This window comes from Ambystoma mexicanum, chromosome 6p (assembly GCF_040938575.1).
Source record: "Ambystoma mexicanum isolate Mex_15411 chromosome 6p, UKY_AmexF1_1, whole genome shotgun sequence".
NCBI classification, from domain to species: domain Eukaryota; kingdom Metazoa; phylum Chordata; class Amphibia; order Caudata; family Ambystomatidae; genus Ambystoma; species Ambystoma mexicanum.
In genome coordinates this window covers 88,447,689-88,462,460 of record NC_090935.1, presented here as the reverse complement: position 1 = coordinate 88,462,460, position 14,772 = coordinate 88,447,689, and the positions used below count along the sequence as shown (strand labels likewise).

Here is a 14,772-nt window from a genome sequence, read left to right as displayed (position 1 = left end):
GACACCTTGACCCATTAGCTTTTATAGCAACTCTAGCTAACCTTGACACCTGGAACCCATTGCCTTTAATATCAAATCTAGCTAGCCAATACACCTGGCTACCATTACGTTTAATAGCAACTCTAGCTAGCTGTGACACCTGGCTACCATTACGTTTAATAGCAACTCTAGCTAGCTGTGACACCTGGAGCCCATTACTTTTAATTGCAACTCTAGCTAGCCAGTACACCTCGCTGCCATTACTTTCAATAGCAGCTTTAGCTAGCTGTGACACCTGGAACCAATTACCTTCAATAGCAACTCTAGCTAGCCATTGCACCTGATTGCCATTACCTGCAATAGCAATTTTAGCTAGTGATGACACCTGTAAACCATTGCCTTTAATAGCAATTCTAGCTAGCTGTGACACATAGAACCAATTTGATTTAATCACAACACTAGCCATGGCACCTGGAACTCATTGCCTTTAATAGCAACTCTAGCTAGCCATTGTACCTGAAACCCATTACCTTTAATAGCAATTCTAGCTAGCCATGATACCTGGGACCCACTGCCTTTACTAACAACTGTAGCTAGCCATGACACCTGGAACACACTGCCTTTAATAAAAACTCTAGGTAGTCATGCCACCTGTAACACATTGCCTTTAATAGCAACTCTAGCTAGCCATAACACCTGGAACCCATTGCTTTAAATAAGAAATCTAGCTAGCTGTGACAACTGAACCATTACCCTTTACGGCAACTCTAGCTAGCCTTGACACCTGGAACTGTTACACTCACCTGGTCTCTGCGGAGGCGTTGGGGCCTGGTTGCAGCTCTCCCTGAACTTGAATCACCCCCTTCAGGCCTCTCCCTCAGTAGAAAAGCTATGAGCGGTGGTACATGGTGATAATACTCCTGCGTGGAGATAAGAGTGTGTGAGTGTGCCAATCTGTGATTATTGTACCTCTCGAACCCTTCACCCCAAAGTACGGTTTCTGTGAGCATACGCCGGCCGATAAAGCTCACCTGTGAATTATGGAAGATCATTTCTCCGTCCTGCTACTTCTGGCAGGGGCGCGTCGAATGGGATCTAGTTCCTTCCCTGATCCCTGATAAGGATTAGTCCAGTCCAGCTGCGACTATGCTTGTCCTTATGATTGGTAAGTCTTTCTTGAGCTCTTGTGATGCTGTTCATTCTGTTTAATGTCTTTCTATGTTGCTCCTATTTATGCCCGCAATAATGTCTCTCTTCTGTTTTCTTCCCTTAGATGGAAATGCGGCCTCAATGCAGCTGTGAGAAGCGAGACGCGGCCGGATGGAACATGGATGCTAACCGCAATGTTCGACAGCAGGTAAGTGATGGTTTAAGGAAAAGCGCGAAGTATGGCGAAGCGCAACCTTAAACTGACTGTTTTTTCGATGTCTAACCCTGTCTTCTGTGTTTCCTTGCAGAAACTGCTGTCGACGATGGAGCATGTCGTTCTGCGGTGCCAAGATGAAGATATCGGCGTTCCGGAAAGTGTAAAGATGAATACTTGGTTCGCCGAACAGATGTACAGGTAAGAACAGCTTCCCCCAGTTGGTAAGTATGCTGGCAGGAAGCAGGATGTCCAGGAAGCAGGATCTTCAAAGGTAAATCTGACCTCAATTGACAGTGAGCGTTACGCTGCTTGCAAGTGCAGAATAATGCAAAGCGTCTGTCTTTAGGATCGGGGCAGCTTATACAGCTGAAATCGTGGGCACGTCCATTAGGACCGGCTTACCAGCCACACGCTGCCACTCCTAGAGAGTGAGCACGTGCGAAGGCAATACATTAGCAGCCACACCCAAGAATACACTTGGGGCTGCTAAATGGATGGAATGTTCAAGGTTAATGTATCCTGCTTAATGGATGGAATGTTCAAGGTTAATGCATCTGAAGTGCTATGTCCATAATAAAAGCTTTTTGGTGTTAAATGGATGTTCTTGTTTACTTTTGTTCATGAGCCTGGTGCCAAAGGCGCCAGGACATTGTCCACCCAGGTCTCCTGTGAATGCGACCCCTGCATGCCTGTGCCCTTGACTTCATGACCATGACAGAAACCCATTGCCTTTGATATAAACTCTATCTGTACAATACACCAGGCTGACATTACCTTTAATAGCAACTATAGCTAGCTGTGACCGATGGAGCCCATTCCTTTAATAGTAACTTTAGCTAGCTGTGACACCTGTAATCAATTACTTTTAATACCAAATCTAGCTAACCAATTTACCTGGTTTGAATGACCTTTAATAGCAACTCTAGCTAGCCATGACAACTGGAACCATTTACATTTAATAGCAACTCAAGCCATGACACCTGGAACCCATTGCCTTTAATAGCAACTCTAGTTAGCCATGACATCTGGAAAGCATTGCCTTTAAGACCGACTCTAGCTAGCCGTGACACCTGGAACACATTACCTTAAACAGCAACTTTAGAAAGCCAAAACACCTAGCTGACATTACCTTTAATAACAACTCTATCTGCCATGAAACCTGGAACCCGTTACCTTTAATAGCAACTCAAGCTAGCCAATACACCTGGCCACCATTACCTTTAATAGCAACTGTAGCTAGCTTTGACTCCTGGAACTGGTTACCTTTTAATAAAGACTCTAAAACGCATGGCACCTGGATCCCATTGCCTTTAACAGCAACTCTAGCTAGCCAATACACCTAGCTGCCACTACCTTTAATAGTAATTTTATCTAGCTGCAACACCTGGCACCCATTGCCTACAATAGCAACTCTAGCCATGACACCTGGAACTCATTGCCTTTAATAGCAATTGTGGCTAGCCGAAACACCTGGAACCCATTACCTTTAATAGCAACTCTAGCTAGCTATGACACTTGGCTGCCATTCCCTCTAATAGCAACTCTAGCTAGCAGTGACACCTGAAACCCATTGCTTTTAATAGCAATGATAACTATCTGTGACACCTGGCTGCCGTTACTTTAATAGCAACTCTACCTAGCCATTACACTTGGAACCCATTACCTTTAACAGAAACTCTAGCTAGACATGGCACCTGGAACCAAATCTTACCTTTAATAGCAACTCTCGCTAGCTGTGACAACTGGTTGCCATTACCTTTAATAGCAACTCTAGCTAGCAAATACACCTTGCACCCATTACCTTTAATAACAACTGTAGCCAGCTGTAACACCTGGCTGCCATTACTTTAAAGGCAACTCTGGCTAGCCTTTACACCTGGATGCCATTATGCCATTACCTTTACGGTCTAGGTCACCAAGACAGCTGGCGCCCATAACAATAAAGTGATCAGAGGAGCCATAACATTGACTCCCAGTTCTCTAGAGTTAAAATGGAGAACTTATGATAACAAGTCGTTTTTCTTTCAACGAAAACAATTTTTGTTTTTTGGAAACCCTGCCTATTTGCTCACAGAAGAAGGGCTTCTCGTGTATTCAAGCGTGACATTAAAAGAGACATCTATCTAGTAAAGAGAGATACCTTAATGTCTAAACTACAATATATTGATGTGCCAATATCTGCTGAATGCCGCAAGCAGCCAATAAATGGATGACAGATGACGCTGTTATCAATGCTTTCACTAATGTTACAGTGGCTGTGCCAGGAGATCTGCCCCAGGCGACCTTTCACCTTCATAAAACCACCTGCAGCGAAAGTAAGAGGTTTACTTGAAACCCTTCACATAAGGAAGGATATAGACAAAACGGATTATGCGCCATACAGGTATTCTGAAATAGCCATAGGGAACACAGACCATCAACATTAGGTTCGTGCCATAGTAAGATATCCTGAAAAGGCTATTAGACATGGGACATTAACACAAGAACACCTAATCAGAGTGCACCCAACAGAGCAGACAGCATTGTGAGACTTATACTGGATGGAAGTATAGATTCTTGATGTGACACTTTGACACAGTCAGAGTGAAGGCTAAGGAGGTGGCAGCTCCACGAGCTACACCAGCATCAGGGCATGCTGCAGCTGGTGAAGAAGAGGGTCTTTCATTCTGTACCCTCAAAGCTCTGATGGGTGCATGCCCAGCAAAGCAAGACAGTATACCGAGATGTTGCTCTACTAGATTGAGTCAACTTGGGCAGAGTTTCATCAGGTCACTCCACAACAAATACAGCTGGTTTTCTGCTTTTAGGTGGTTAAATTTGGAGCTCATAGGCACTCCGTCAATTACAGCATTACCTAATAGCTTAGCAGAAATAATAGCTAGTATGAAAGGGCATTCTTACAGAGGATTTCTGTTTTACAGTGTAAATGCTGGCATATATTTTAGGGGCATATGCATCATGAAAATGTGCTTTACAGTGGCAGAGCTGACGAATGGGCCGCATATCTGTCATAACGTGTCATGCGTTATACAGTGGAAATGCTGGCATACATTGTGGGCACAGTCATGACGAGTGTTTTAAGTAAAAATGTTGGCACATATTGTAAGCACAGACAGCATGATAATATGTTTTGCAGTGCCAATGCAAATATATTTGCTGGGTAAAGGCCTCATTAAAATGTGTTGCAAAATGCTCATACATGCGGCCCGTGACCCACATTCTATTGGAGTTACATGTTTTAACCCTGTAGAACCAACTGTACATTATCTGATTTTATATCGCAACGTTGTAAAAAAAACAGGTGTGCTGTAAACTTCACGTTCTAGCCACATCCATCAGAGAGGAGAATCTATCCAAGCTCCTAATAATTCCTTCTCAGTCACTTGCACTAATTCGGGGGTAACATTTACACCCCACCATTCAAAGAAATCCAACAGCCGCCACTGCTCAAATATAGATGAACAGCATTGATCGCTATCTGCTTTCCAAACAATATTCTCAGCTTTTGCACATGTTTTATAATTTATTACACCTAATAAAGGTTTGGATTCTGGAGCTGCATCTTAATTTGAGAGTAACAAACTGTGCAGGCTGGGTTGCTGCTGATGGTGATGATGGTGTATCTTCCTCAAGGTCTATGCAGTGTCTTTATGTCGCATTTTGTCAAGGATTTTTGCATAGAATATGCGTCTATAAAATGATTATTGCCCAATTAAAATCAGTACTCATGCTATCAGCCTCAAGTAGATGAAAGGCCGTGGCGGCCTGGCCTGGATTCCTACCTGCGGCTTGTCTTTCGCCTTTGTATCTTAGTGCCACGATGCAACAGATAGAGGATAGATGCTACGTTGGCTCGGTTCATTATAAAGTGGCCTGGCAGCTCCAGTGTCTGCTCTCTTCCTGTGACCTGCCCTAACATGATTGGTGTCTTCTGTTAAAGGCAGAACTGGTCATCACATCAGGAGGTGAAAATATTCCCCCGGTCCCTATTGAGGACACCCTGAAGAAGGAGGTGCCCATCATCAGTAATGCAGTGCTAATCGGCGACAAAAGGAAATTCTATCCATGCTGATCACTCTGAAGGTAGGTGGGAGAGAACTCATCAATGGCAATTACTCTGAAGGTAGGTGGGAGAGAACTCATCAATAGCAATCACTCTGAAGGTAGGTGGGAGAGAACTCATCAATGGCAGTCACTCTGAAGGTAGGTGGGAGAGGGCTCATCAATGGCAATCACTCTGAAGGTAGGTGGGAGAGGGCTCATCAATGGCAATCACTCTGAAGGTGGGTGGGGGAGAACACATCCATTCTGATCACTCTGAAGGTAAGTGGGAGAGGGCTCAACCATGCTGATCACACTGAAGGTAAGTGGGAGAGAACTCATCCATTCTGATTACTCTGAAGGCAGGTGGGAGTGGACTCATCCATGCTGATCACTCTGAAGGTAAGTGGGAGAGGGCTCACCCATGCTGATCACTCTGAAGGTAGGTGGGAGAGAACTCATCCATTCTGATCACTCTGAAGGTATGTGGGTGAGGACTCATCCATTCTGATCACCCTGAAGGTAGGTGGGAGAGGACGTGTCTATACTAATCACTCTGAAGGTAGGTAGGAGGGGGCTCATCCATGCTGATCACTCTGAAGGTAGGTGGGAGAGGACTCATCCATGCTGATCACTCTGAAGGTAGGTGGGAGAGGGCTCATCAATGGCAATCACTCTGAAGGTAGGTGGGAGAGAACTCATCCATTCTGATCACTCTGAAGGTAGGTGGGAGAGGACTCATCCATTCTGATCACTCTGAAGGTAGGTGGGAGAGGACGTGTCTATACTAATCACTCTGAAGGTAGGTTGGAGGGGGTTCATCCATGCTGATCACTCTGAAGGTAAGTGGGAGAGGGCTCATCCATGGTGATCACTCTGAAGGTAGATGGGATAGAACTCATCCATTCTGATCGCTCTGAAGATAGGTGGGAAAGGACTCATCCCTGCTGATCACTCTGAAGGTCGGTGGAAGAGGATGCAGCCCTGCTGATCACTCTGAAGGTAGGTGGTAGAGGACCCAGCCATGTGTTCACTCTGAAGGTAGGTGGAAAGGACTCATGCATGCCGATCACTCTGAAGGTAGGTGGGAGGGGGCTCATCCATGCTGATCACTCTGAAGGTGAGTGGGAGAGGGCTCATCCATGCTGATCACTCTGAAGGTAGGCGGGAGAGAACTCATCCATTCTGATCACTCTGAAGGTAGGTGGGAGAGGGCTCAACCATGCTGATCACTCTGAAGGTAAGTGAGAGAGAACTCATCCATTCTGATCACTCTGAAGGTAGGTGGAACAGGTCTCATCCATTCTGATCACTCTGAAGGTAGGTGGAAAGGACTCGTCCCTGCTGATCACTCTGAAGTTAGGTGGAAAGGGCTCATCCATGCTGATCACTCTGAAGGTTGGTGGAAAGGACTCATCCATGCTGATCACTCTGAAGGTTGGTGGAAAGGACTCATCCATGCTGATCACTCTGAAGTTACATAGAAAGGCCTTATCCATGCAGATCACTCTGAAGGTAGGTGGGAGAGAACTCATCCATTCTGATCACTCTGAAGTTAGGTGGAAAGGGCTCATCCATGCTGATCACTCTAAACGTTGGTAGGAGAGGGCTCATCCTCCCTAGGCATGGATGAGTCCTTTCCAAGTACCTTCAGAGTGATCACATGGCTGGCATAACACTGTTCTAGACGCACCATTGAGACTTCTATTAATTTGAGAAAGGTGCAAAATCCAAAATGTAAATACCCCTAAAAATGTAATAATGTAAAATATTTTAATAATGTGAATATGAATATATAATTGCAACCTGAGTAACAATTGTAATATTTCCATGTAAGCAAGCACACAGATGCCTTTGGATGACGTGCTATACAAGCTTAAAAAATAAAATAAATAATTAAATAAAGGTAAATGTTGACGCTCCCAGCAGATAACTGCACTCAGCAAAGGCACTCTGGAAAATGCGCTCCTGCATACTTTATACTGTCCCATCACCGGGTCCGCCAGTCAATTTTTGATTACTTTGAATTTAAAATTCATAAAACAGCCCATCAAAATTAAATAAATAAACACATGTAATGCAAATGTGTGCAACCTGTTGTTAATGCAACCTCTACTCCATACACATGATGGGATAGTATAGATAGAAAGTTCAAAGCCAAAGGCAGGGAACAATTACACAATACCACTAACACGTTTTCTAAAAGGAAAGCACTATAACAACTAGGAGATAAATCTAAATACTTTTTTTTTTAATGGTTTATGGCTACCAAGCCCTTTTACCGCCGAAGGATGAACTGACGAACCGACTGTTACATCTGCATTCGAAAGCAGGTAAAGGGTGGCTGGGCTGCACTGGGTAAAATATCTTGCTCAAAATAGTGGAAAAATGAATTTCTTCTGGGATTATGACATGATAGACATTGAGGGAATGAATTGGTTTCTCAGTATGCCAGTAGTAGTATCCCAGTAGTATCTAAGATACATTGTCTGACATTCACTCGGTGCATCCTGGGCTCTGTCCCGTGTTTTTCTGTGACACATCTCTATCAATTGTCTACACAAATAAGCGCCACATTGAGCTCTACCTGATGAGCTGTACTATCTGTCAACCAGAAGAATCATAATACTATGGTGGGACCAACCATGAGCACGATTATCATAGCTGTACCTTTTACTCTTCTGCCACATGCTGCCGAAGCTTCTAGCAATAAGGGAATCTTGCCCCGACCCCTTCATAAGTCCTGGTGGTCTCTTTGGGCCAACAACAGTAGAAGCAAATCAAGCAGAAATGGGTGTTTTAGCAGGAACCTCACTTTCCATGTCCTTTGTTCCTCTGCTCAGTGCACGGTAGATCCGGTGACACTTGAACCCAAGGATGATCTGACGCCAGATGTGATCCAGTTCTGCCAGCAGCTGGGCAGCCAATCTACGCGCGTGTCGGAGGTGGTGCGTTCCAAGGACCCTGTGATCTACAAGGCCATCCAGGAGGGCTTGGACCGGGTGAACCAGAGGGCAGTTTCCAATGCTCAAAAGGTGCAGAAATGGACTATACTGGAAAAGGACTTCACCGTAGATGGTGGAGAGCTCGGTGAGTACCAAAGATACCTATGTAAAATGTCCGTTATTCGTGTTTCATGAATTGTATGATTGTCTAGTGAATGAAACAATGCGGCTTGAACACAAATGAAGACCTATCAAGCGCTGTCGATCCTTATATTTAGTAAGGAAACTGCATTTACAACCCTGGCAGTCTGGATACAACGGCACCGGTAAGGCTGCCGGTGCCATTTCATCCAGACCACCATACTATGAGTTGTGCCTGCAGGTCTCACTCTGCCCGCCAGGTGGAACCTGGCAGGCAGTGCGGCACCCGCGAGCACAACTTGTGGATACACATCGGCACTGTTATGAACGGTGCCGGTGCATCCGAGCTCCCCATTCCCATTCAGCCCTATGGGGCCGAATAGTGATGGGGAGTCCCTTACCACCGGCACCCGCGAATGGGCAATTATCGGGTCTGCCAGACTCGGCATGACCCAGTAATTACCCATTCGCGAGTGCCCGATTTTTTCGCACAGGCAGGCTACCTCCAAACTTGTAATGAGGCCCATTGTGTTGTATTGTATTATATTAGATTATAGGGTGCCAGTCACTGCCCTATAGTTAAGATAAAGACAATTTGAATTGACTGTTTCCAATATTATATTTCTAATAACCTTTGACTCGCTGGGCGAATATGGCTGGGTCATTACACGTTTGGAGGTAGCCATGCCTGTAATACAGGCAGGCTACCTCCAAACTTGCAAAAAAATCTGGCACCCGCAAATGGGCAATTACCGGGTCATTACGGCCCAGACGTATCTGGTAATTGCCCATCCGCGGGTGCCGGAATCGGGTGATCTCCATTCCCACTTCAGCCCGACAGGGCTCAATGGGAATGGGGATGCCTGTAGCACCGGCACAATTAATGTCGGTGCCGGTGCTACAGGCATGCTGTGGTCGCGGGTGCTTTTCATTCCGCCAAGTCAGCCCTGGCGGAATGAAAGGCACCCGCGAGCAAAACTCAGAGTTTGCCAGTCCGGTTACAACGGACTGGTGCGGTTGTATCCGGACCGGCAAACTTGTAATGACCCCTTCATGTCAGACATGAGCCCTACCAAACTCGGCATTGTCTGGAAAATTCAATCAATAGTTCAAAGGTTATTAAGAAACCCCAAAAAATACTGTTCTTGGCCTACTACCATGCATTTTTCTACTCAAAAAAAGCTTCCATTGAACGCGCCTACAGTGGCAACTGATGGGCGAATTTGCACCAAATTGGGCACACAACTTTTCAGATATTCCTCTTTTTTTGTTAACTGTAAATTCATCATTTTCTTTAAAAGATTCGACTGTGACAGGGATTCCCCAGTCAAAAGAACATTCCTATATATCAGAAATATAAAGTTGTTATTTTTTCGATGTGTAAAGTCAAATAAGAAAGAGATAGGAAATAGGGAAAGAGATCAGGAAATATTTTAAGCAGAATTATGTGGGAGAAGTGAATTTTTGTACAATCTGAGGAGCAGGTAAAGCCACATGGAAGGATGTCCTCATTCAGGAAGGGGCTAAGGGAAAGAGGAAGCAGGCCTCCTGAACTACTGAGAGTGGTGGGTGAAGGGCTAGAGGTTGACTTCCAATTGTTAAAACAAAAGAGGCATAAACTAAAAAAATCTTTGATAATAGAGCAGACAGCCAAGAAGGTAAGGTTTCTCAAGCAGAAATTCTATGAGAAGGGAGACAAGGCGAATTCGCTGTTGGCGGTTAGATTGAGGGCCAAACAGGTGGCTAAGTGGGTTGCTGAGGTATGGGATAATGGAGGGGAGCGGCACGATACCCCGGGGAGTGTTGCTGATGTTTTCTTATGGTTTTATGCAAAGTTATGAGAAAATTATAAGGAACCTTTCTGAAATTTCTCATCCTATATTGGCGCACGGGGAGAGAGAGCAGGTAGATTTCTCGATCTCGGACAACAAGGTAATGGCCGCTATATGCAGAATGCTGGCGGGTAAGTCCCCGGGGGAGGACGGATATCCAATAGGGTTCTACAAAATGTTTTCTGATTGATTGCCCCATCTTTGTTTAAGTCATTTAACCACATTTTAGGGAAGGGTCGGCTCGGCCGTCATTCGGAAAGGCGCTGATTGACTTAGGATGTTGGCTGTTGAATCAGCAGCCTAAGCCTGCAGCTCCTTTATTTTATGGACTATAAATGCTAATACTAAGAAGAAGACGTATAAAGCTGAAAACCCCATCCCCAAAAAGCCCAAACAGGCTGAGGTGCCAGCGATTCAAGACATCTCCATTCTACTGCTGAAGGTGGCCCAGGATCTAGGGGAAGGCAAGAACTCCCTGTCTGAACTTAACCAGAAAGTAACTCATTTGGAGGGCCGAGTTAACAAACTTGAAACCAGTAAACAAGGCTTGGGGGCAGAAATTACTGGCAGCTTCAGAGCCTACAACGAGCTGAAGGCAGAACTCATGGAACGGAGCTGAAACTACGTGAGAGAAATATGATGCCGAGAGGAGTGGATGAACTTCAGAGACGAGATCAACAATATGGACACATTGGCAGTGAATATTATTGCCAACACTCTAGGCCCAGACACATTCTCTCCAACTGATGTGGACTATGCATACAGGGTAGGAAACCCCTCCAATACCAGGCCAGGGCAGATTCTACTGGCCCTTAATAATGCAAGATCAAAAGAAAAAGTGCTGAATGCAGCAAAAAACGAATGGCATGTCCCCTATGAAGGAAAGCTCTTATTCATATAACCGGATTATCCAAAAGAAATCCTGGACCAAAGGAAAACATTTAAAGAGGCAAAAACTCTAACTAAGGAGAAAAGCATTAAAGTGTTCCTGAACAGAGCTGCTGTATTGAAACTATCTCTACCAGAAGGCAAACAAAATGACTTGATATCCCTCTGAAACTATACTCTGGCAGGAAAAGGTAGAAACTGGCCCCACATGTTGGTCAGAGAACATTGTGCATTAAGGTACTGTTACTAGTATCTTTCCAGACTTGAGCACTATATGAAATCACTGAGAAGCTACCTGTTTGTACATTTATTTGTGCAATATTTGTGTAATAATTACCATGAATAACCGTTAATGGATTTAATATTGACTGGCCTTGAGATAAATAGTGCAGGGCGCGTGGATCACCTGGATACCCTTATTGCCTGCAATACGGAGAAATCCTTCGCCTGTAGCATGACAAGCTAGAGAAAAGGACCCTGTGCCCTAATAGCGCTTACATTGTTGCTGGAGTGACATGTCACCCTAAAATATATATGTCAGGCCCGCTCGACGTGATGTCTAGTGCGGGCAAATTAAGGGGGTAATTCATAGAATACAGCGAACAAGTGGCGCACGCGGCTGGCGCACAGTGTGCGCGTGCGAATCCCTGCGCCAGCCGCGTGCGCCAAAACCCATTTCCGCGCACAGCGTATTCACGGATTCCAGCCACCAAAACCAGCCATGGCGCACAGTGGCGCAGCGACCTTGCAGCAGTGCCAGTTACGCCCCCAAGAACGCCTTCCGCGCAGGGAAAAGCCACAAAATCCCCAATCCAGCGCAAAGGGCTGCGCCAACCCTGTACCAGCACGGCAAGCGGGCTACGTGTATCACTGGGGTGCGCAGGAAGTACCTCACGCGATTGGCCCCGTGCGAGCAGGTTACGCGCATTACAGGGGTGCGCGCGAAGTTCCACACGCGATTGGCCTGTGCGCGTGTATTTCAGGGGTGCGCGGGAAGTTCCACACGCGATTGGCCTGGGCGCGTGTATTTCAGGGGCTCGCGGGTGGTTTCACACGCGATCGGCCCTGGGGGAGCGTGTGCGTGTATTTCAGGGGTGCGTGAGAAGTTCCACACGCGATTGGCCTGGGCGCGTGCATTTCAGGGGCTCGCGGGTGGTTTCACACGCGATCGGCCCTGGGGGAGCGTGTGCGTGCATTTCAGGGGTGCACGGGAAGTTCCACACGCGATTGGCCTGAGCGCGTGCATTACAGGGGTGCGCGGGAAGTTCCACACGCGATTGGCCTGGGCACGTGTATTTCAGGGGCTCGCGGGAAGTTCCACACGCGATTGGCCTGGGCGCGTGCATTTCAGGGGTGCGCGGGAAGTTCCACACGCGATTGGCCTGGGCGCGTGTATTTCAGGGGTGCGCGGGAAGTTCCACACGCGATTGGCCTGGGCGCGTGTATCTCAGGGGTGCGCGGGAAGTTGCACACGCGATTGGCCTGTGTGCGGGTATTAGGGGTGCGCGCAAAGATTCACACGCGATTGGGCCTCATGCGGGTATTAGGGGTGCGCGCGAAGTTTTACACGCGATTGGGCTGCGTGCGGGTATTACAGGGGTGCACGCACATTTTCACACGCGATTGGGCTGCGTGCGGGTATTAAAGGGGTGCGCGCAAAGTTTTACACGCGATTGGGCTGCGTGCGGGTATTACAGGGGTGCGCATGAAGTTTTACACGCGATTTCAGCAGGGTACGTGTATTTCAGGGGTGCCGGGGAGTCCTACATGTGATTTGCCAGTGTGGGTCCTCCCAGGTGTTCCCTGTACACCCTCCACGGCCCCTGCAGGCAGCCCACACCACAGGGGACTACCCTGCATCCCTGGTCATGTCCCGCAGGCAGCCCACCCAACATGGGCATGCCCCCCAGCAAAGGCACATGTCTCCTTGCACCAATGATCACCAACTCATGTCCCCTTGCACCCCCACCTCCAGCATTGCGGGGCACCTGCCAGCAGGCCCCCACCCATGTCTCCCAGCACCCCCACCCCCCCAGTCACCAGGGGCAGCCTCCACCAGGCCCCCACCCATGTCTCCCAGCACCCCCACCCCCCCAGTCACCAGGGGCAGCCTCCACCAGGCCCCCACCCATGTCTCCCACCACCCCCACCCCCCCAGTCACCAGGGGCAGCCTCCACCAGGCCCCCACCCATGTCTCCCACCACCCCCACCCCCCAGCAGTGCAGGGGCACCCAACACCAGGCCCCCACCCATGTCTCCCACCACCCCCACCCCCCAGCAGTGCAGGGGCACCCACCACCAGGCCCCCACCCATGTCTCCCACCACCCCCACCCCCCCAGTCACCAGGGGCAGCCTCCACCAGGCCCCCATCCATGTCTCCCACCACCCCCACCCATGTCTCCCACCACCCCCACCCCCCCAGTCACCAGGGGCAGCCTCCACCAGGCCCCCACCCATGTCTCCCACCACCCCCACCCCCCAGCAGTGCAGGGGCACCCACCACCAGGCCCCCACCCATGTCTCCCACCACCCCCACCCCCCAAAGTCACCAGGGGCACCCTCCACCAGGCCCCCACCCATGTCTCCCACCACCCCCACCCCCCAGCAGTGCAGGGGCACCCACCACCAGGCCCCCACCCATGTCTCCCACCACCCCCACCCCCCAGCAGTGCAGGGGCACCCACCACCAGGCCCCCACCCATGTCTCCCACCACCCCCACCCCCCCAGTCACCAGGGGCAGCCTCCACCAGGCCCCCACCCATGTCTCCCACCACCCCCACACCCCCAGTCACCAGGGGCAGCCTCCACCAGGCCCCCACCCATGTCTCCCACCACCCCCACCCCCCAGCCACCAGGGACAGCCTCCACCAGGCCCCCACCCATGTCTCCCACCACCCCCACCCCCCAGCACTGTGGGGCACCTGCCAGCAGGCCCCCACCCATGTCCAACTCATGTCTCCCACCACCCCCACCCCCCAGCACTGTGGGGCACCTGCCAGCAGGCCCCCACCCATGTCCAACTCATGTCTCCCACCACCCCCACCCCCCAGCACTGTGGGGCACCTGCCAGCAGGCCCCCACCCATGTCCAACTCATGTTCCCCACCACCCCCACCCCCCAGCACTGTGGGGCACCTGCCAGCAGGCCCCCACTCATGTCCCACTCATGTCCCCTTGCACCCCCACCCCCCAGCACTGTGGGGCACCTGCCAGCAGGCCCCCAACCATGTCCCCCTGCCCCCAGGTCCTGACGATACACAATCATGGCAGTAATGGGCAGCATACCCAGCACAAACACCCAGCCAAGGATTGCATCCACCCACATAGCAAATGCAATTACATGATACAACCCCAATGGCAAGTATGTAAATGAACACATGTCCGTCACACACACATACACAATGGGTGCAAGTGAATGTCAAAACCAATATCATGACATGCATGAAACCAATGAGAAAATACCACAAAAGAAAGTTATAAAAACATGTATTCTCGAAGAAAATGAAGTAAACTAATCAAACATACAACAATGGGGATAACAAAATAAATAGGCCATGTCCGATAAGTAATGTAAAAAT

The 14,772-nt window shown here is 48.7% G+C and overlaps 1 pseudogene; it reads left to right on the top strand.

The window, feature by feature from the left end:
- Nucleotides 1-14,772, top strand: part of LOC138510693 (long-chain-fatty-acid--CoA ligase ACSBG2-like) — a 164,226-nt pseudogene that overhangs the window by 129,111 nt on the left and 20,343 nt on the right.